We start from the raw sequence: 24,976 nt of genomic DNA, 5'->3' as shown, positions 1-24,976 counted from the left end.
GCGGAGGGAGGCGCTGACCAGAGTCAACCCGCTGTCCGCCTACAACCCATTTTGAGGCTCGGATGATGATCTCCATTGCCATCGTGAATGCCAGAGGTGAGATAGTGCATCCCGCCATGATGCCTACTTCCAGGCACTGCCAAGAGGTGGTAAAGTCAGAGGTGGTAAAGCAGAACTGCATGTCTTGGAAGTAGGATTTAACCAGTGCTGTGATGGTGTCCGGTATGTGGAAGAAATCAAAGGCAGACCACAGGAGTTCATGGGGCACCGAGCCAAAGGCATTGGCAAGGTCCAGAAAGACTACATGGAGGTCCCTTCTCTCCACCTTTGCCGTTTGGATCTGGTGCCAGATCATGCTGGAATGTTCTGAGCACCCTGAGAATCCCGATATTCCTGCCTTCTGTACAGATGTGTCAATGTACTCGTTTCTTCGCAGATACTCGGACATCCTCCGAGCAATGACACTAAAGAAGATTTTGCCCTCAACGTTTAGTAGGGAGATTGGACGGAATTGGCTGATGTTCACTGCATCCTTCTCCTTTGGGATAAGGACTCCACCTGCCCTACGCCACACTTTAGGTATTATCTTCTTCTGCCATGCTGTTCTCATGAGCCTCCAGAGAAACCTCAGGACATCTGGTGCGTACTTATAAACCTTGTATGGGACTCCATTTGGCCCCGGGGATGATGCCGTTCTTGCCCGACGCACTGTGTTTTCCACCTCTTTCCATGTTGGAGGACTGCAAGGCATGTGATGTTCAGGGGGGTCAATTGGTGGGATATCTGAAGGAATGGTCAGATGTTCATGCCGCCTTGGGTCAGAATGTGTTGCTTTCAGATGATCTTCCAGGTCTATCTTTGTTGTTTTTAAAGCTCCACTTTTTTCCTTTGTGAAGATACTTTTAAGGAACTTGAAGGGATCTTTATAGAACCGTGTTCTAGTTTGTTCTTTCTTCTTTCTACGTTTCCGGAGGTTCTCTGCTCGGCGGAGGGATGCCAGTCGTGTTTTAATGTCACCTTGAAGTGCATTTATGCCTTCCCTTTCCACTCCAGAGGCTTTTTTCCACCGTTTCCTAAGTTGTCTTCTTTCTAGGACGAGGCGCTTGATCTCCTGTTACTACCATTTCACACTCAATTTAAATTAACACTGGCTTTTGACCTTGTAGATTGCTTTCCCAAAAATTAAATCATATAATATGACCTAAGCTAGCCCATAACCTTACAGAGAGGTGGACTCTCTCCCTAACCCTAACCCAATTTATATTTTTTATAAAATCAAGTTAATTTAACTCTGAGTGTGGGGTTCCATTTGTACACTCTGAGTTACATAAGAGTCCATTTGGTTCCTAACTTTTGCTGGGGACCCCTGGAACTACCTCAAGATCCCCGGGGGACCCAGACCCAATTTGGGACCAATGCATTACAGGACTGGAGTTATTTTTGTTACTGTAACTCGTGAAGGTGAGACGCCAAGCTCGTCAGCTCCAGAGAAACATTGCAGTTTATATAGTTCATACCTGGAAGCTGGATGGAGGAGTAGTGTGTACTGTAGGTCTAATCTCTGCTGTGCACAGGCGGGGATTTCTTTATGAAACTGCACATTAGCAACCATGGTCCTTTGAGCTTCTGATACGCGAAGCAAAGCACATGCGTTTGTTTTGTTTTGGTAGCCTTCCCTACAGCCACGCTGTTGCTAACGTTAATGCACACATAGAAGATGTAACTGAGAAAGTTTTATGACGGCAATAAAACAATTTAGTCCGAAGAAGTCTCTGTTTACCACACGTGCCTGCGTGCATGTGTGTGTGTGAGAGAGAGAGATAGAGAGAGAGAGAGGAGGGGGGAGGCGAGCGAGAATCGAGTCGAGTGACGGAGACAGAGAGCGAGAGCGAGAGGGGGGAGGCAGCCGAGGCACTGAAAGAGAGAGAGAGAGAGAGAGAGAGAGAGAGAGAGAGAGAGAGAGAAAGAGAGAAAGAGAGAGAGAGAGAGAGGGAGAGAGAGACCTAGCGCTGCCTATGTTAAGCATTGACGGCAGACAGAGTCTGAGTACACAAAATAATCAACTGCTGCGTTTCACAAATCTATTGGTGTTAATCTGCCGTGCGCTACGAAGATTTGTCGTGCGCGACAGCGTCCTGAGTTGTGCGCGGGCGCGCATACGCGCAGCTTAGAGAGAACATTGGTCTTGGCATCAAAATGTAGTTATAGTACCAAAAGTAAAAGTACAAAATGTTTGAAAATAGCAGATCTACAAGCTCACAACAGGACACCATGCGACGCGTTGTGAGCTTGTAGATCGGCTATTTTCAAATAGCTTAGGTATAAAATAGGGCTATAATAATTTATAGGCATATCTGCAAAGTAACTAGTAACTAAGTAACTAGTAACTAAGTTTCCAAATATTTTAGTGTAGTAAGTACAATATTTGCCTCTGAGATGTAGTGGAGTAGAAATAAAAGTACTGAAAACTGGAACTACTCAGGTAAAGTACAAATACCTAAAAACTATACAGTACTTGAGTAAATGTATTTAGTTACTTTACACCACTGGGAACAGACGATAATATGAGATACATGACTGTCTGATATCCATGGGAGTCTTGAGATGATTTGTTTGTTGTGGCAATAATTAACAGGCAATCCATTTCATATTGTTTTCTTATGATTATATATATAAACTGCCTCTATATAATGCTATATAAATGCTCTATATAAACAATCTTAGAATTTAGATTTTAATTCATATTTTGAAATAATGTATCAGTTTTATTTGGATCGGTATCTGCTTGTTGACATTCTAAGGCCACTGTAGTGACAATCTGGAACAAACATTCAGCCACTCGGCGGGGCACAGAGAAACCATTTTTGACACGTTCAATAATCAAATGTCCAAACATAAACCGCTGAACTTGCAAATACGCTTTCAGACAAACCACAAATCACATGACCAGATGATCAAGTGGTGTCAGCAATATTTAAACTGTGTGTTTGTCCCTTTAGCAAAAACTGTACTAGACAAGGAACTTGCAAAGACACAGACAAACCACAAATCATCTGAACCGAAAGTTTTCAGGAAAAAGGTGAACTGAGAAAAGGAAAAAAAGCCTGAAATGTGCAACATAGGCCTTGTGAAACTTGATCAAGTAAGTGTGTGTGTGTGTGTGTGTGTGTGTGTGTGTGTGTGTGTGTGTGTGTGTGTGTGTGTGTGTGTGCGTGCGTGCGTGTGTGGAGCATGAACACCTGCAATCAATGGATGTAAGCACAAGTAAGAAAACTTGCTGGCATTGCTGCCTGGCGCACCTCCGACGGTGCCATGGTGCTGGCTGCAGGGTCATCAGCCGGGAGCCAACCTTCACAGATGTTTTGCTCCTTTAATCCCGGAACATCTCTGGGTGGTGGAGCAGCGACAGGGACATCTCCCTGCCACCCCCTGCAGCCATAAAGATCCTAATTCTACCCACATTCTGTCCCCTGTTTTATTGCTTTTGTGTGTGTGGAATGAGTCCCAAAGGACTATGCATGGCAGGGACGTCCATCTCCCTGACTCAAGCGTGGGCCTGATCGCATACCACAGCATCTCATCTCAGCATATCAAATACGTAAATATTGAATCCGGCACACAAGTTAGAGTAGACGTGAAAATTAGTGTTTTAAAGTAAAAGTCTAAGTCTACTGAGCACCATATTTTGTCTGGACTTTGTCTCCTATAACCCGGCCCAGTAACCACTCATTGTGGTTCTCACATCCCTGAGTTCAATCACACCAGACACCCAGGTGACAGTACAGTAGGCCTACCAGTTCTGGTTGTAACTCATTCCTGGGGTGAGTTATACAATGCAGAAATCCCCATGAAAATATGTATGGAATGTCAATGCATTTACTTCAGGTCATCAGGAACCAAATGTGTACTTTTCCCAGGATTTTTACATGGGATCTAAATCTGTATGTTAGGTATTTAAGAGACATAAACTGCTGAACTTGCAAATATACGTTCAGACAAACCACAAATCATCTGACCAGTTATGTATTTGTCCCTTTAGCAAAAACTGTACAAGACAAGGAACTTGCAAAATACACCCAGACAATTAACCCACAAATCGTCTGACCGAAAGTTTCCAGAAAAAAAAGGGAACTGAGAAAGGGAAAAAAGGACCTGAAATGTGCAACATATGCCTTGTGAAACTTGATCAAGTGTGTGTGTGTGTGTGTGTGTGTGTGTGTGTGTGTGTGTGTGTGTGTGTGTGTGTGTGTGTGTGTGTGTGTGTGTGTGTGTGTGGTCCCAAGGAACTATGCATGGCAGGGACGTCCATCTCCCTGAGTCAAGCGTGGGCCTGACCGCATACCACAGCATCTCATCTCACCCTATCCCCAAACATGTTGTTCTGCGCAGTGCTGCTTTCACTTCATTCAACGAACCTCCTCTGTGTGTTAGAGAAGCGACTAAAGCGAGTACTGCAGCAGATTAATGAGGGAATCGTTCACTTTGTGATACAAGCATGAAACCTGGCACATATACTCTTCAAATCCCACTCTTTTCAAAAATATCCAGAAGGCATTTGACACCGTTGATCATTCTATTCTGATTGAAAAACTCAAAGCTATTGGTCTTGACAGCACAGCAGTGAGATGGATGCACTCTTACTTACTGGGGAGGGAACAGATGGTGGAAGTCAACGGAACCCTGCCCCCCCCCCCCCCCCTCCCAGTAAACTGTGGAGTACCTCAAGGGAGTATACTAGGACCACTGTTGTTCTTAATATACGTAAACGACATGTCATCTGCTTGTGACTGCAATCTGTTTCTGTTCGCGGATGACTCGGCTCTCCTAGTCTCAGGCAGAGACATATTGCAGGTTGAAAAGGCCCTTAACTGTGAACTAAACATGATCTGCACCTGGCTCAATGACAACAGACTCTCAATTCACCTAGGTAAAACTGAATATATCCTCTTTGGATCTAGTCAGAAACTTAGCCTAGTTGAGAACTTCACAATTAAAGTAGGTGACACTGTGATAGAAAGAAAAAAACACATCTGCTACCTAGGTTGCATCCTGGAGGCTAACCTATCCAGTGAAAAAATGACTACCAAGGTAATCAATAAAGTCAACCAACAAATTTATTTCTTGCAAAGGGTTGCCCCGCTGATCAATATTAAATCCCAAAAGACACTAGGAGGTGCTCTTATTGGGCCCCTCATTGATTACGGAGTCCTTGTCTGGTATCGCGACACCCAGCTGCCTTAAAGTTAAAGCTCCAAACAGCCCAAAACAAACTAATTAGGGTTGTGCTTGCCTGCTTGGTCTCCCTCCTCAGACCCACCTTACCGATCATCACCACGAAAGCGTGGGGTGGCTCAAAGTAGCTGACAGAGTACAGCATCTTGCAATGGGCCTGGTGTACAAGATACACTACACCTCCAAGATACCCATGTACCTGACAAACTACTTCTTAAAGGTCAAGGATGTTCACGATCACAACACCAGAGGCAGCTCCACTAATCATCATCAACGTAGATTTAACACTAAACAAGGCTCTAACTTGTTCTCCTGCTATACCATCAACATGTGGAACGCCCTTCCACAAGCCTTAAAGGAGAGCAAATCCCTAGCCTCCTTCAAAATTGGTATGAAAAGTCACCTTCAGACAGCTGCTACCGTGACTTGTAAATAGACTAAGCCCCCATGCTCCCCCCCTTTTCTTTTTTCTGCCTTTGTATTTGATGTTATGCTTTTGAAACTGATATTATCCTAGATAAAGTACCATGTTCTATCCGTCTGTCTTTCAATGTTATATGAGGTACTTAAAGTGTGGTTCCTGTGGAAATAAGCCTCGGCTTTCTAGGATCTCCTTTTAGTTGACCTTGTACCAGTGATTTGTACTGTCATGAAACTGTACTTTTTTCTATTGCAAACTTCTAATAAATTCTTCAATCATTCAAAACAAAAGATTAATGTCAAATTTCATAAGAATCGTTCACTTTGATGCAAGCATGAAATTTGGCACAAATACTCTCTCAGTGCCACTCTCATAGAAAAAAGGCACTGGCCACTAAAAATTCCAAGATGGTGACCTTTTTTTCAAAATGGAAGCCACCTTTTCAGAGGAGGTCCTGATATAATAAGAATAAGAATTGTTCACTTTGTGATACAAGGATGACATTTGGCACATTTACTCTGTATCAGAATCAGAATCAGAAATGCTTTATTGTCACACCTTAAAAATACATCGCAGTAAGAAAAGGGTGAAATTCATTTGTCAGTGCTCCTCAGACTTGCAGCAGCTCATTAGTGAAAAGTCATACATTAAAAACATTGTCACATAATAAAATCGAAAAAGTTAAATAAAAGGATACTTTAAAGGTGCCTTAATACTAGCCGCTAAAGTAAAAACATTACATTTGTGTGTCAGTAGCCTGTCTATTTGTTCAAGAGTCTGTTTGTTGACATTTTGAATTCACATTGTTGTGATGTCATCAAAGATCAAACCTGGATCATCACCTATCTCCATATATGGAGCTGACATCTACATCTCATTCCCAAATGATGCCCGGTTAGGGAAACCACACTAAGCCCATATCTGGGAATGCCCATACAATAGCTGCTGTGCTGACCTGTTTGTTGACATTGTGACATCACATTGTTGTGATATCACCTCATCAAAATCAAACCCTGGATATCCATACATGGAGACGACGTGATCATCACCTAGATCTCCATATAGAGCTGGTGAATACCTCTACATCTGATTATCAGATGATGCCCTGTTAGGGCAACCACCCTAACATAATCCATTTTATGCCCATCATTTTAGTGAAGATTTTCAGAAACCTTAGGTTACATTGTTACAAGGTGTGTTTAGAATTGGGCATATGTTGAGTTGTGTCCTGTCCTGTGTGTCGCCTGTCAACCAGTGTTACCTTTTAGTGTTCTTTAAGTCATATTTATTTTCAAATTTTCCCTCTTTTCGAGCAACATGCTCGCTTCATAGGCAGACACGCCTGTGTAAGTAAACTGGTCATGAGGGTAAAACTCTGATTTACCAATCTAAAGGGGTGCACCTATGGGGTGCATCAATGCTGTTCTGAAAAAATCTAGGTAATGCTGGCCGATGGATCAACCGCATGCTGGTCGCTCTTCGGTGCTGTTGTAAGTATGAGTAAAAAGAAAAATAGATTTTTGTCATGGAAGAAGTCAAATCATTTTTTTTTTTAAATATTATTAGAAAAACTATCTTTTGGATTATTGTCATAAAGGGGGTCTCGGAGATGTCATGTCATGTTTTCTCATTAAAATTTACCTTAAAGATACAGTCCTTTTGAAAAAGGACTGAATTGTATGTATAATATACTCTTTCCTCCCTCTGCTGGGGCTCATGCTAGTGTCTGTCGTCCTCTCAATACTTTTACCTGTGGTGCTGTGCCTCAGCCTCCCTATAATCTGATGTTGTAATCATTACGTCTTGACTCAGAGAGTTTTAATTCTAATGTTAAAAGATCCTATTTAACACACTGCAATAAAAGGAGTTTGGTTGTCATGTTTTATTCTTGGTTGTTATCTTGATTGCATTGTGTAATAGTGTTGTCCTATTCTAGGACAAAAGAGGGCAACTGTTGTGATCAGACCCAATGCAATCCCACTTAGACAGTTCATTCCAACCCTTGCTTTATTCCTGTGACCTCCTGTGATCTCTGTGGCCGCTGTCTGAGACATCTACTGTCTGGTGCGGGCGGCATGGTTCAGGGGGTGTTTCTCAATAAGTTTCCATATGTTTTTCTAATGTTTCTCAGAAAGACTGTTGCTTGTTGAGTGAGATGCCCAGGGCCAGGGGTGAGATGCCGTGGGTTCGGTTGGGCTCGGCGAGCCCAGACTTATTTAGCTGTACGCACGCGTGCCTCACATGCATGCACATGAATCATCATGTCACGAATTTAGAGGGGCACCACTTATAAAATCCATATCACACTACTGGAGATGCCTGTAAAGTAGGCTCTATAGTTACGTGCAGAATGCAAGCATCTAACTTCCTGCCATCCTTCAGTAGGAGCCACGACCCAGATAATGTTTCCTGCACAGTGGTTGCACGTCGCTCCATCTCCTGTTCAAGTTACCTTGTATTTGTGAACCACAGTGAGCATTTACGCAGAAAGTTTAACCAATGTACCCTTTTTGATGTTTCATAATATGTAACCTCTTCTTATAAATTCATATATTAAACAATTATAAAGAAAGCATTCACAGGATTAAAAAGTTGGGTTATGTATATTGTTACTAGCTAGAGATTTGGTTCATTCTGAGGCAGACTATACAAATAAATATCCCAACATGCAAATAATAAATCCCAGCATGATCAAAACAAATGCATGAATTTGTATTCTTATTCTCAGAGTGTTTAAACTGATCGTGTACCAGGGACCACCATCCTGATTAACAATCAACCTGGGGACCACTGTCTGACTGTGACTGTGTTTCAAACTCTTGAGAAGCTTAATGTTAAAGGAGTAGTTCACCCCCAAAATTACCTTTTTGCTATTGATTACACACGCCTTTAGTTCAATAATATGTTTTTGTATTTGTCATATTCCTAAGACAAAAAGATGGATTTTAGTAAATTTAACCCCATTGATTCCGGAATCAAGTCTCCATGGCGTGAGTAATCAATAGAAAAAAAGTCATTTTGGGGGTGAACTACTCCTTTAAGTTTCTAATTTTGGAATTGAAGCATAGACTCCTCAAATGACCACTGATAATGATAATGATAAATACTGTCTTCATATCACACAAGTAGGCTACCATCAGTTTTGATCTAAGTTTCCCCCGAAACAAAATAATTAAAACAGTTGAAACATTTACATATATTTTGAAGTTAATTAAAGAAATGAGTTGCGGTTGTAAATTAATCAGTAAGAAAAACTGCTTTTGTCATAATTCTTTTGTAATAGTATTTCATCACACAGGAATGCATGGACTTAGTACATCTCCTAAGTGTGAACAGTCTGAATCACAAGCTCTTCAAACATAGATAAACAGATTAAAGATTGCAGTGACAATTTGCTTTACTTAATTGTATTAAATAAAATCACTCATTTGTATACACAATGATGCAATAGAATATGCAAGTTATTTTGTTAGCTATAATTTCACAGCATAAACGTGTCCGTCAGCTGCTCTATTGGCATGATGTGCCATCCTAGGCCCTATATAGAATCATTCGGATCGTTTTCTCTTGATAGGCCAAGTTGTAGCCTGGTTCCAGACCCTGAATCGCTAGCCACGCCCCTTTAAAACATTGAATAATGGAGTGAAACGAAATGTCATTACAGGCTGAGTATACCAAGTTCGTTCAGGAACTTTCTGACTAATGTCCTCAATGCTTCAATAAAGATGAATTTATATGCTTTCTTTTCAGCCTCTTCCCTTGGCACTTTGTGTTGTTTTACCTTTTCTTGTATGCATCTCTCTTCCTCTTGGTACATCTCATTGGTGTAGCATGTGTTTCCATTTGCTGAAACCATGCAATAAATTATCTTGATGAGCTCAACTACTTGATTTCTGTCTTTGCTCCTGTTGTCAAAGACATGGCACCTGGCTCCACAGCGCCGGACTACATCTTGAAGCCCTTGCGATGAGTCGCGCACAAACTCCTGGATGTTTGGAACACCATCACATGGGTGAACAGCACAATCATGTACGTGTCAGCCTTTGGCCCTTCTGCAGGGCTTTCACAGAATTCCTCTCTTCTGTGGTGAATCGACCAGCTTGCATGACGATCAAGATTGCATGAGGGCCTGGGCTTGAGTACTGGATGCATTTCTAAATTTCTTGTGTGACTGTTTCAGGATATCTTTCTGTGTCAAAGATGCCTGGTGTGTCTACCACACTAATCTTTCTGCCACACCATGTTATGCTATGCTTGTCACATCTCCCTGTCACTGACTTAGAAGAGCACACACTTTTAAATGCATCCACTCCAAGGATCGTGTTCCCAACGGCACTCTTCCCCACTCTGGTTGTTCCAATCAAAACAATTCTCAGTTCACCACCTAAAAATACAGAATAATCTATCTATAAATGCGAGAAGTCTCTGCGTGTGTGTCTGCGTGTGTGTCTGTCTGTAATCCACGTATCTCGAGAACCGTTCGTCCCACCGGCTTCAGATTCGGCACGCGCGTTCCCCGCTGCGGCACGGAGTGCAGTGCCGGGCCTCAACCCGACCCGACGCGCGGTTTTCCCTAACCGCACAAAACTTTCGGAATCTCCTTATGCGGGGCTGATTGTTGACATCAGGCTGTTCCGGAGGAAATCGGCGCAAGCGCTGACTCATTGTGACATCACATCATAAAAGGCTCTGAGATCGCGTACGCCACATGAGTCAACAAAAAATGCCATGGTTACGTATTCTGATGTTCCTATTATGGGCATAAAAGGACACAGGCAAACATATGGTCAAAACGGCTCTTATGACAACAGGTATGATGGGGTTTGCATTAAAGGGTGGGGCATTCATTCCCTATTTCAAATTTGACACGTGCGTTCCCCGCCGCAGCAGGTAGTGCAGTGCCCGGCCTCGACCCGATCCGATACACGATTTTCTGGAACCAGCACGACAGGTTCGGATTCTGATGTCTAACATCAGGGTTTTCCGGAACCGGCACTGTGTCTGCATAGATCTCCATTTATGGGCATAAAATGGATGCAGACAGACAGATACGGATATCTCCATATATGAGCATAAATGGACACAGGCAAACAGATGGTCAAAGATCTCCATATATGGGCATAAAATGGACGCAAAAAGACAGATACAGATATCTCCATATATGGGCATAAATGGACACAGGCAAACAGATGGTCAAAACGGGTCCTATGACAACAGGCAGGTATAATGGGGTTTGCATTAAAGGGGGAACCAGCACTGTGTCTGCAACACAGTCGGAGTCACAGACAGATACAGAGATCTCCATAATGGGCATAAAGGGACACAGACAAACAGATACAGAGATCTCCATATATGGGCATGAAATGGATGCAGACAGACAGATACAGATATCTCCATATATGAGCATAAATGGACACAGGCAAACAGATGGTCAATACAGGTCCTACAGAGATCTCCATATATGGGCATAAAATGGACGCAGACAGACAGATAACTCCATAGATGGGCATAAATGGACACAGGCAAACAGATGGTCAAAACGGGTCCTACAGAGATCTCCATACTGTATATGGACATAAAATGGACGTAGACAGACAGATATCCCCATAATTGGGCATAAATGGACACATGCAAACAGGTATAATGGGGTTTGCATTAAAGGGCGGGGCATTCATCCCCTATTTACATTGTTCCCGAGTTGGCCAGGGCGCCGACTAGACGCTCGGCCGCCCGAAGGGCGGGAGAGCTTCTAGTAATATTAATTATTGCTGCTGCTGTTGCTGCTATAGCCTACTAGGCTATAGTAGGCTACTATTACTACTACTACTACTAAATAATAATAATAATAATTATTATTATAAGGGTAATAATAATATCGGTAATATAATATTTGAATATACTCAATATTCTAGCCAATTTCTAAGACCAATATTAGAATTTAATTTCTGAGGAATGTGGGATGGGGATGGGGATGGGGGGGGACTCTTTCAGACAAAAAAAATATTTTTACTTTTACTCCACTACATGTCGGATTCAAATATTGTACTTTCACTCCACTACATTTATTTGAACACTTTAGTTTCAAGTTACTTTGTAGATTTTGATTATTATTGATCTACTGTACAAGCTCACAATGTGTCTTATCGTGACACATTGTGAGCTCATAGATCTGCTATTTTCAAAAGATATTATCTTATGTTTGAAAACTTTTTAAATGTGACATTCAGCATAATGAATACTTTCTACTTTGGGTACTTTAAGGACATTTTGATATGAATACTTTTGTACTTTTACTTTGACATTGAATTCAGTATTTCTACATTACAGTATTGATCCTTTTATTTAAGTAAAAAATTAAAAAAAAATCACTTTTTCCCACCACTGCATGTCTCAGACACACTGGAGCTCAACAGTCAACAACAAGTGCTACCAGCTGGCATCAGTTCAGAAAAAGCTAAGGTATGGCAACGATGCAGGGAAGCGCACGAATGCTTGTGATTCGCACGCATATTATTTAAGGACAGGAGATCAAGTTCTACAACTACAACTACAACTTTTTTTTTTTTTTTTGCAAGGAAGCTTCAACAAGAATTATGTGTTGACGAGATAATGTTAGCACGTCTCTGTGTGATGCCATGCAAGCTGGAAGGAACGGGGAAATAAACTTCAGAATGACAACAGGTATAATTAATGAGTGAGTAATGAAAGGCAGAGTTGAATGGAATGCAGTGAAAGATACAATACTTGATGCTGTGTCCTTACTAAACGTGGTACTAAAAAGAATCCAATCTAGAGTAGAGTAGGTCTGAGCTATAGGCCAAACAGGGCCAAACACTTCATAATGACTGATCACTCACTGACTATTCATTTAGACCACCAGGATATAGTTGTAATAGATGATAATAGATTATATTGTGTTATAACCACTATTATAATATATTATAGTGTATTATAATTATCATAGTAACACATTAATAATGTATAGTGTATTATAATCACATTTCTAATCCATTATAGTGTATTACAATTTAGGATAATTGTAATATAAATTTATATTGTATTATAATCACAGTTAAAAGGGTCAATTTGTTTCTTACCGATAGGGGTACTTTTGTGTAATGGAAAATGTATATATTTATATGTGGTGCGGTGTGGTGTGGTCTGTGACGGCAAAATCGGTGCAAAAAGTCTTGCAGTGGGTACGGGCCCTTAATAGGGCAGTGAACCCTCATAACTTGTGAGAGTGCACAAATGAAAAGAAAGTGGTTCCAGGAAAAGGGAGAGCAGAGAGAGAAAGAAATGGTGCTAATCATGCATAACAACTTATAACAAGGTTTATGAAGTATTACAACTTACAATAAAATGCGGTAACACTTGCTATGCATCCTATGTCTATAATGCGTTGGTCATAATAATGCATTATAAACTCAGTGGAAAAGCACATTATGACTAGCAGTATAGGCCTACACTTTGCTTAATGGCCAGGTCAATAATGCAATGTAATGCATTAATACTTATACTGCTTCATAAAACTTGTTAGATGTATGATGCGATTATAATGCAATATAGAACCTTTAAGTAGAGTGTTACCTAACCATTTAAAGTTTAAACCATTGACTGGGGTCTCCTAGGGCAGGGGTTCCCAAACATTTTTTGGCTCAGGGCACCCCTATAAATATTTATTTTTCATCCGAGGCACTCTTATATTATATTCATAATTTTCACTCTCAGCACCTTATTATTATAGCATATTTTAGCGATTATGTTGTGAGGAAAACGTTAAGATAATAGCAATTTTGATTAGAACTGGCTGAAAATAACTTTGTACTTCAAGTTTAAAATGATTATAAATATTTGTTAAGTGTCCAAATAAATTCCAAATATTATGAAATTATCTTGCGGCACCCCTGAACTGCTGTCAGGGTACCCCAGGGTGCCCCGTCACCCACTTTGAAAACCCATGTCCTATAGAGGTCTAAAGCTTCCATCTATATGGAATAAGGGCGTAATGGCTGCAGTGGTAAAGCCCAATTCAAATGTCCAAAAATAGCAGTTCTATACAAGCTGACAATGTGTCACATTGCGCTTCTCACAAAAACACATTATTTCAAACTCCCAAACACATTCACAGAACACCACATACAAACAGCTGCAACGCTGGGATTCAGAGATTCAAGCCCAATCCCAGGGGATTGGGCTTGACCTTTAAAGCTTTTAATACCTGTTATTAAAGTTAACTTACAAGTTTCATCATGATTAGACACACGCACATTAATTAAACCACGATTGTTTCCCTATTCTGGGGCGAAAATAATGCGTGTGCGTGTGCGTGTGCGTGTGCGTGCGTGCGTGCGTGCGTGCGTGCGTGTGTGCGTGCATGCGTGTGTGTGTGTGTGTGTGTGTGTGTGTGTGTGTGTGTATGTGTGTGTGCGTTTTTCAAGAGAAAAGTTGACTACAGCTCCTTTAATATACGTTGCTATTTTTGGTGAAGAGAGTTGTCATAGATGGAAAAAGAACTCATCAAGTACAGTGCAAATCAGGTCTGTTTTACTAAGCATAGTGAAGTGATGTAGTGATATTGATGAATTCCAAATATTATCAAATGATCTTGCGCCACCCCTGGACTGGCATCGCGGCACCCCAGGGTGCCCCGTCACCTACTTTGAAAACCCCTGCTCTATACATCTGGCCAGCTCCGTTGTGCTTTCCGCACCAGCATCTTTCTTTAGTACGTCCACGCAGGTGGGTGTGGGACGTCCTCTCCATCGATGCCCGTGTGTTGGTTCCCACAGTACAAGCTTTTTTGGCAGGGAGTTCTTGACATTCGCCCTGTAATGCCATTAGGCTCCACCTCCTTAGATTGATTTGTTGTCAGACTAGTCTTGCATGTCTAGTTGGCAGCTATATAAGGTGTCACAACCCTCTTGTGCTCAAGATCACAGGATTGAAGCTCATACCTGACACATTTGACTGACAGCACATAGAACATGGAGCGAATGGTAAGTTACCTTATTTAATTGTGACTAGGTCTGGCACTTTAGTCCTTATGTCTGCATTGGTCATTTTTCTTTTTTGTACATATTATCCAAGTACAGAATCTAAGCTTTAATATGATGTATCATTTGTTGAAATTGGAGCATATTTGACGAAGTTATGGACATTTTAAACTTGTTGCACCATAAACCCCAAAGTGCTTAAAAAGCCATTTGAATGCCAGGAACATTTTTACACCTCTAGGTCGCCAGAAGTGGGTGTGACAATGGGAGGGACAATAGGTACTTGTCTACACCCCTAAATCACTCCCCCCAAGTCAAACCACCCCCACAGTTGTATAGCTGTCAACTTCAAATGTTGTAGGCCTACTTTTATTCCACTACAATTATTTAAAACTACTAGTTATTTAGTAGACTAGATTTGGATTATTATTGCAAAACATATACATTACCCACTTAGCAGATCTTGTACTTTTGCAAAGCTGCTATAACACATGCACCTACCCATAAGGGTCCATTTGGTTCCTATCATTTAGATGGCACACATCATGTGTTGGTCTACTTGTAATCTTAATGTCAAGGACCCCCAAATTGACACATTAGCCCGTGGACCCCCACTTGAAAAGATACACCAGGGACCCCCATTTTAATGTCTAATGCTCTATCATTGATTCTCAACCATTAAATTTATATTTCAAGGACCCCCAGTTTGTAATGCATCAGGCTCTGCAGTGTATACGGAACCAAATGGACCCATGTGTACCCATACCCATAAGGGTCCATTTGGTTCCTATCATTTAGCTGCCGACCCCCCCCCCCCCCCCGACCGATTCAAGCTGTGTGTGCTCATGCAGTGAGGAGGAGGAGGAGGAGTGTTAGAATGAGCCTTGACGCTATGTCACCAATGAGCCCTTACGAGGTAGGAACGGCTGCGCACCCTCTCGTCTGCATGTAATAAACAAAAAATACGGTTCGTTACTCAACAAAACAAAGACGGCGTAAGGGTGATGGAAGCCTACTTTACTTAGTGGGAACACTCAGAAACCCCCACCTCACGTCTAAAATACACTTTAATACACTTTTTTTTACCAGAGAATAAACTTTTTCACCAGAGGTTTTAGTTACTCCACACCGCCCTCTACAGATCTTGTCAATAGAAATGTCAATTGACCACATTTTGCCTTCCGGTGAAATATTCTGTTCTCTTGATAAAAAAGTGTATTTTAGACGCGATGTTGGGAACTCTGAGTGTTCCCACTAAGTAAAGTAGGCTTTCAACTCCCCAAATCCGTCTTCGTTTTGGTGAGTAGCGAAACTGTATCTTTTATTTTCACTACAGACGAGTGAGCATGCCGCCTGTAATGCCAGCACAAGGACTCATGATGACATAGCGTTTTCAACATGCTGCTTCGATTTTCCACGTTTTCCCATAAGGGTCCATTGTGTTCCTAACATTAGCTGGGGACCCCCATCACAATGCTTTGTGATGTGACACATTGTGAGCTTTTAGAACTGCCCAATTGTTTTCATTTTAAAATAAACCCTTTTACTTGTAACAGAGTATTTCTTCATTGCAGTATTGATACTTTTACTTTTTCCACCACTGTACAAAAGCCTGGTTTCTATTTGCTGCACAGGGCTTATATCCGGTCTAAACTCGGCCCACTGCATCCGCTAATTTCCACACACACATACATAACGCAAGGGATCTGTTTCCGTATCCTTTCTGCACCGGATGTTTGATGTGATGCTAGAAAATAAGCTAGTGTATTTTAGACGTGGGCTGTGGGCTCATAGTGTTCACACACAGACAAACATAACATAATAGGCAGCGCCACGCCGCCGAGCCACTACAATATTTAACCAGATCAATAGCATTTACTTTGGCAATGTAACGTATGTAACTCACCCATAGACGAAGAGGAATGTGGCACGACAGACGACAATAGTGTTCACCATGTACGTCGTTCTGGTTCTCTTTCTCTTAGCGTTCACTTTCTTTGCCCTTTGAGTATTTTCGGAGATATTGACGCACGTCCTTATAACTCCTATGAGAAACATGTCTCTTTGCTCCCTCGTCAAGGCTGTTGTTTCCGTTCGTATGTCACAGATCATGTCAGGGTCCAATTTTTGACTGCAAGACACAGCCTGGCGTTCTGAATTCTCTTTACGATTCTCATTGCATTTGCAATGAAAGTTTCTGATCTTTTGCAACTCTGTTGGTCGATCGGTGTCCACGGCAATAGTCTCAACTTCGGGTAACTTTACCAACAGCGGTGCGATGCCCACATGAACGCCTCCAGGAGCAGCTGTTCCACCCGTCTCCTCATCCTCGTTGTCAGAACACACACTGCTGTTGATTTGATCAAAAACTATGCCATCTTCGTCATCATCATCGGATTCGTCCGAGAGCCACTCGGATTCACTGCCATCGTTAATAAAATGCACGCTTGTATTTAAGGGCGGTGCTCAGAGCGTGAACACGAGTGAAACCTGAGGAACAATGGATTCCGTAGGCCAATCGAAACGCTATGCAAATCTAAAGAGCTGACTTCTCCGCCTCCAGAAACGGTCTGTAATCTCTACCAAAGTAAGGCAACTTTACTACACCAGTGTTAACATTTGGCAACCTTAACAAAGATATCTTATGGAATGAAAACATTCTAATATATTCAAACTGTCTTAACTCATTCCCCGCCTCCCCCGATAGTCCCGAGAAAATCCCAATGTCGTTCCCCGCCAGGCCCGATAGTCCCGAGAATTTGCTTTTATATAATGTAATGTTTAATTACACTCTCCCCCAGCTCGTGACAAATTTTTATCCTTTTATCTTACAGAGAACCTAAAATATCACACATCAAAGTAAGTGTGTTTGAAAAAAAGACTGTAATAATGTATAAATTGCAATACAAATGCATATAAATCTCCCCATAACCCACAGTGAACTGGCACAGTGACGCATTTTGCGCACACAAGGCTGGCGGAAAAAAAAGAGAAGAAAAAAAAAGTGTGAGAACAGCTGTGTGTGTGTGTGTGTGTGTGTGTGTGTGTGTGTGTGTGTGTGTGTGTGTGTGTGTGTGTGTGTGTGTGTGTGTGTGAACATCTCTTAGCTGGCTGGTGGTCCACGGACCACTGTCTGTTTCAGTGGTCCCCCTGTCCTGATCAGCACAGTGCTATCAGAGTCTCTGATTCAGAGATCTGTCTCTCTCTCTCTCTCTCTCTCTCTCTCTAGATACAAAATAATTATCGCCAATTCGCCATATAAATGCTTCTAAAACATACCTGAGAATGATGATGGTTGATTAGAATCCACAGGTTATAATCCATATATCCAGGCTATAATATATTGTTTTGTAATGGTCCACAAGCAGCCAAGCAGGCCATTGGCGCCAGGCGGTCCTTTGCAAAGGGGGGTCCCTGGTCGGCTTTCTAACAGGGGGTCCGCGGGCCCAACGCTTCGCTCCGCAGAGCAGTGGGAACACGATAATCAACTCTTACAAAATCAATCAATAAAACTGCCCGATTACATAAAGTTCACGACGCGATCCAGTTGAGTCAGAGACAAGTGAAGTGGTCCCTGGAAGGGGGTCCGTCCTCTCATTACCCTGCCTGGTCTCCAGCCAACACTTCTCACGGACCACCACCAAAACTCCCACGCTCCCCCACCACGCTCCTCCCAAAAAGCAAGAGATCAACTAGTGTCGTTACTAACGAGCAAAGACGCAGAGGAGCTGTTTAGCAGGGCAGTGCAGAGGATTTTTTTAGGGGCAGGGGGAGACATTTTTCCAACATGTCCTAGAATGTGAAAATAGCAGATCTACAAGCTCGACTTTGATTGATTGATTGAAGACTTTATTAGAAGTTTGCATAGGAAAAGGTACAGTTTCATGACGGTACAGTTCACTGGTACAAGGTCTACTAAAAGGAGATCCATGAAAAGACTAAGCTTATTTCCACTGGAAACCATTGAAGTATCTCATATAAAATTGAATGACAAGCTCTCAATGTGTCACAGTCTCAGAGCGATGTGTTGAGCTTGTAGAGCTTGTAGATCTGCTATTTTCACATTCTAGGACATGTTAGAAAAAAGACTCATGCCCCCTTTTATGTCTATTTGTGTGTGTGCACCTGTACAGAGCAAAAGACAACCAGCAGACACACAGAGACAGAGAGAAAGCGCCCCCAAGTGGGGGCTCACAGAAATACTCACAGAAATACTGCAATATAGTATGTGAGTTTTTTGGTCAGATATAGCCAATACAAATATTTTTCTCTGCATTTTTCTAAACAGAAAATTCTAAAAATAAATCCTATTACATAATTACATTAGTACACTTATCTGATAATGCCTGAAGCCATAAAGACACATCTCAAGTGAGTTATCCACTTGAAAACAGATCATTCACAAAAAGGTCAATAACTCCAATTATTTTGAATTTCCACCTGGATTTTGAAAAAACAAGGGGTTTGAAATGGCCAAAACTCTAGATTGCTACATCGTACATACAAAAAAATATTTTTTGGAGAGACTAGAGGATGTCCTCTTTTAATCCATGCACTGTATGACATTTTCGTGCAAACAGGGAATTTAGGAAAAATGTCTAAATATGAAGAAAATGCTTAAACAAAATGGCAGGGGAGCCTACAGTGAATGTTAAAATGGCGGTCAATGTGTTAATAGAAAAAAAACGAAAAACGAAAAAAAAAAAAAAAAACAATCTTATTTTCGCATTTTCTGACTTTTAAAAACGGCGACATATGGACCTTTCCACCAGCACCAGTCACAATTGTGTGCAATTGTGTGCTACTCTGACTGATTAGCCTACTATTACCTATACTATATTGCACTGTTAACTGTTAAAACCGGGAAAAGCATGACAAAGTTTGAACACCACTGATATGGCAACATACGTTTTTCAAAAGACTATTAGTAGTCTGGCATGTGAGCGGAGTGGAGCAGGAACGAAAGCGGGACAAGAGCCGGGACATTAGCCTACTATTACCTATACTATATTGCACTGTTAACTGTTAAAACCGGGAAAAGCATGACAAAGTTTGAACACCACTGAATATGGCAACATACGTTTTTCAAAAGACTATTAGTAGTCTGGCATGTGAGCGGAGTGGAGCAGGAATGAAAGCCGCTCCGCGCTCCAGAGGGCTCTTGTCCCGCTCACTCGTCACTCTGGTCGGCCACCGGGTCACTACGCTCCGCGCCGCTCCGCCGCTCACCTTGATTTGCGCATTTGTCGCTCCTCGCTCCGCTCAGGGTCGTCAGCAGGGTCGTCAGCAGCCAAAACAAGTCTTTTGCTACCATGTCCGAAAACACTTTCTCCTTTGCTTTGCCACACGCGTTCCCAACACAAATGCCTGCTGTAACGTGAGCCTTTGATGGAGAGCTGCCTTCAATGTTACAAAAGATTGTTACATCATTGTACTTTTTAATAAAACGTGCAATATTAAATCCAGTTGGTTATTGATTAATCGCCACGTTCGAGAAGGAGGCGACTTGTGGCGTGTGTTTTTCATCAGTCTCACTTGCATTTCAAATCGTATCCTTTGACTGGCTGGTGAAAGGCCTATATAACTTAACCCGTTTAATCCCGAATTTTTCCCAGACATAAAAATATTCAAATATTGTGTCATTAGTAACCCTTTGAAATAAAAAAATATATTTTTTTGAAATTTTCATGAAAAAGTAGGTGAAAAGGTGTGTTTTATGATCGGTCACAATTGTGACCGGTGGGATAATGTGTTGTATCAACCTTTTAAAGGGTATATAGTAAATATAGTTATCCTAGAAAGTGAAAATCTTACACCAAATGCCATAACTACCTACCTACCACCATATTGCATCCCTCATTAAACTACCTACCAGTAAGACACCTAAGGATGAAAAGCGACCTCGCCCTAAAGGGCGAGGTCGCACCATATCTTGGTCATCTGGCCAGTGATATATATCGGACCAGTTACCTAGAGACCCCTGGTACCCATAGATATTCACTGATATGGGCTTAATATTGATGACATCATCAATAAAAGGGATTTGGTTCTCCTGGCATCATAGTGATCTCCATATCTCCTATATGGGCATAAAAGGGATTTGGTTCCCCTGGCATCACAATGACGTCAGAGTGTGATGTCAGAGTGTGAGAGTCAGCATGATGTCAGAGCGGCAATCCCATAGACCGTTAAAAAGTGTGACGGACGGACAGACACAGACATGATGTGCCGTTTCTCATAATAAACTGCAGTTTCAACCATCCACCATCTAACTATCTACATACTATGATAGTGCATCCTTCATGTAAAGACCTACAGTATCTACCACCATACTGGGTCCCTTATCTAACTACCGGTACCTACCTACCACCTTACTGCAGCCCTCATACAACTACCTACCTACCACCATACAGCATCCCTTCTTCTAACTACCTACATACATACCAATCACCATATTGCATCCCTCATCTAACTATACCACACCATACTGCATCGCTCATCTAACTACCCTCTTACCACCATATTGCATCCATCATCTAACTACCTACCTACCTACCACCATAATGAATCTACCTACTGTACATACCTACCTACCAGCAAACTGCATCCATCATCTAACTACATACCGGTACCTACCACCTTACAGCATCTATCATCTACCTACCTACCTTCCTACCGGTACCTACCTACCTACCTACCTACCTACCTACCTACCTACCATACTGCATCTATCATCTAACTACCTACCTACCACCTTACTGCATCCATCATCTAACTATGTACCTCCATACTGCATCCCTAATCTAACTATTTATCTACCTACCTACCTACCTACCTACCTACCAAACACCACAGCAGTATGGTCTACCTACCTACCTACTACCATCATCCCTCATCTAACTATCTACAGTACATTCCCACCAACATATTGCATCCCTCATCTACTACCTACCTACCACCATACCGTGTCCTTCATCTAATAACTACCAACCACCATACCACATCCATCATCTAACTACCTGTACTTACCATCCACCATACTGCATCCCTCATCTTACTACTTACCTACCACCATCTGTGTGGCTGGTTCTACAGACAGGGCTCTCCATATATGGGCACAAAAGGGATTGTATGTATGATGTCAAATGTCATAGTCGTCATAGGACTTTCACATAACAAATAACTGAGTATAAGCATGTTTGGGGTCTCACAGCATATACAGTACAAGGATCTCCATACATGGGTACCAGGGGTCTCCATATATGGGTAGCTGGTCCAATATACGTACATAACTGGTCAGATGGCCAAGACATGGAATGACCTCACCCTTCATTGCAAGGTCGCTTGTCGCCCTTAGGCGTTTTATTAGTAAGTCATCGTTCCACTCATCTACTTGCATAAATTCAGCACGTGCATTCAACAGCCTGGCTTGCCCCTAATAACCTGTTTGCCCCTAATAGTCCATGTCTGACACATCACTATCACAGAACAGCATCTTTCTCACTTTGAAACACTGCAATGTTGCATGCCTTGTCTGGGAGCTAATTCTCATCCAACATACCAGTAAGTCTCAATAATTGGGAGATAAGCGACCGTCAGGTGGCTCGGGGGGGGGGGGGGGGCGAGTTACGGCCTTTTTAGCGGGCTGCAGTGGCGGGGGTCCGCCGCAAGGTGGCGCTCTACGCACGGCTGTCTCCGCGCCGCCGAGGCGGACGTGTGGGTACCGGCCCCAGCTCTCCCGTTCGCTCCTAGCCTGAGTTACGGCATTTTATGTGCGCTGCCGGCATTGTATGTGCACTGCAGTGGCGGGGGTCCTCCACTAGGGGGCGCGACCACTTTTGCATCCGTTCTGGAGCACCAGGAGTCGGTGGTCCCCGGGAATTCCCCAGTTAAAGTAAAAGAAAACAGCAGAAAGAGAATAATTTGCTATGTGCATTAGTATGTGTATAGCTACAGTAGTTGCTAATGTATTATCCCACCGGTCACTATTGTTGCCGTCGATATGTTTGTTCGTTTTATGACCACACTGAACACATTTGAGTAATTGCAAAGGCATACACCAATACTAGACATCTTAGAGAAGACGTGTACCAAAAACCATGGTCCTAGCTTTATGTTAAGATACTTTACTAACATTTTCTTTTGGGGCTTTGATGCTTCCATCCTCTCCTCTTGGTGCAGACAGGAAGTAAACAGCTCTGGTCATGTGACAATTTAAAGTTAACATGTGACACTGCACATATTTGATTGGGACCCTTTAAACTTTTCAATAATTGCTGGAAATGCATGAATGAATCATTCAATAACATTTTATAGCCTCATAAATGAAGAAAATAGTTACGGTCACTATTGTGACCGGTGGGATTACACAAAGTTGGCTATTTATTATAAACATAGCCTAGGCCTACTTGTGTGGATAGATACATTTGACTTGAGTGAAATCTTGATAAACGTTTGCTCTCCTCTCCGCGATGCTTTCTCGTTCCTGCGACATGGCTGTACTGCCACGGACTGCACTCGGCACTGTTTTGTTGGAAACATGCGGCGCACGGCCCCAACAGGGTCGGCTAGGAGCGGAGGAGGTCTGCGCTCCAAGGAGTGGAGGAAAATCCTCGCTCCAAAGCCGCTCAGACCCATTAGAAAAGTCGCTCGCTCACGCTCACGTCAAAAACGGCCCGCTCCGCTCGCGCTCCGCTCATATGCTCTCTCTCTCTATATATATATATATATAATACATATATACATATATATACATCATATATATATATATATATATATATATATATATATTAGGGCTGTGATGCGATTAAAAAAATTAATCGAATTAATTACAGTTTTTGTAATTAATGAATTGCAATTAATCGCATTTTAATCGCATATTAATATTTTACCTGAGAAGCATTTTTTTCAAGTAAAACACATTTTGTTGTACGAGTAAATCGAATTTAAAATTTCGCATCCACTGGGCCAAGCAAAGCGCTCTGATCGGCTACTTCTCCCTTTGCGTTTGTTGTCTCTTCTTGATTCGTGCATCGCTATGATCGGTATGCCCGACACTGAAGGTTCTGTGGTGCAAAAACTAAGTGCGATTAAAATGTGTTATGCGTTAATTTTTTTAATCGCGTTAATTTTCTGTAATTAATTAATCGCAGGTGCAAAAACTAAGTGCGATTAAAATGTGTTATGCGTTATTTTTTTAATCACGTTAATTTTCTGTAATTAATTAATCGCAATTAATCAGTTAATAGTCCCAGCCCTAATATATATATATATATATATATATATATATATATATATATATATATATATGGCCAATCTTTGAGTAGGTATGAGAGAGAGAGAGAGAGAGAGAGAGAGAGAGAGAGAGAGAGAGAGAGAGAGAGAGAGAACATGTTTGAATCAATATAACAGAACTACAGGATTTTATTCCAAGATAGTCTAGCAAACTAGCATTTCACATCAAAGTATTTTTTTCACCATACATCATTTCTATGAGGTGTCCAGAACAACATAATAAAAGTCCTAAGAAATCCTAATAGCTAAAATATATATAATATCCTTACCTCAAAATGTATTTGGAATTCAACTGAAATCTCAGATGAATGAAAACTTGACTCACCATATAATAATGTCATATTGGATTGATGCCAATTAAACATATTTTTAAGCATGAGGAGTATCCATCGCGCCTCTAGCCTAGTTCAGGCCGGTCCGGTGCATCTCAGGAACAGGACTTGAATGTGTAGAAGGAGTATACTGGAGCAAACACGGACTTTTAGAGCCTTTTTTATTAATACAGGGTGACCTGACGAAGATGTATTGACATTGAAACGTTGTCACTCTTGCCTGCACCCTGTATTAATAAAAAAGGCTCTAAAAGTCCATGTTTGCTCCAGTATACTCCTTCTAAACATATTTTTACTTGGATTTCTTACAACTTTTAGTATGTTGTTCTGGTGACTTAATAGAGATGTTCTGTGAAGAACAAAATCTGTTATAATCACTTTGATTTGTTTTGGTCCAAAATAAGCTAGTTTGCCTGGACTATACCCCCCAAAAAATATTGATCAATGCTGATAGCCGGTCAGAAGGTGGTTTCATGAATATAATTATGTATATAGACAATATTTAAATGTTTAAATTCCGAAAGAGTGCTTTTCTGACGGAAATCTGATGTTATTCCATTCATTAACTAGAAGCAGTGCTCTTCCGAGCACAGGTCTCAGCTAAGCCAGCCTATTTTGGCCTCCTGGTGACGCTATAATAGGCCAATGTGAAAAGGGTACCAAAATGTCACGCAAATCGCAGGCTGCGTTCATGATTTGAG

The 24,976-nt window shown here is 41.7% G+C and overlaps 1 pseudogene across 1 annotated transcript; it reads right to left on the bottom strand.

Moving 5' to 3' along the window:
* Nucleotides 1-9,311: 9,311 nt before the first annotated feature.
* On the bottom strand, nucleotides 9,312-19,963 carry LOC308308610 (GTPase IMAP family member 7-like; annotated as a pseudogene). The gene is made up of 2 exons: nucleotides 19,831-19,963; nucleotides 9,312-10,037 (listed from the first exon to the last, which is right to left on the bottom strand). The product of its transcript is annotated as a GTPase IMAP family member 7-like (transcript).
* Nucleotides 19,964-24,976: the final 5,013 nt, after the last annotated feature.

The sequence above is a fragment of the Nannobrachium achirus genome (assembly GCF_963921795.1).
Source record: "Nannobrachium achirus genome assembly, chromosome: 2".
Classification (NCBI taxonomy): Eukaryota; Metazoa; Chordata; class Actinopteri; order Myctophiformes; family Myctophidae; genus Nannobrachium; species Nannobrachium achirus.
Note: the sequence above shows the minus strand (reverse complement) of the source record. Positions and strands in the feature narration are given on the sequence as shown.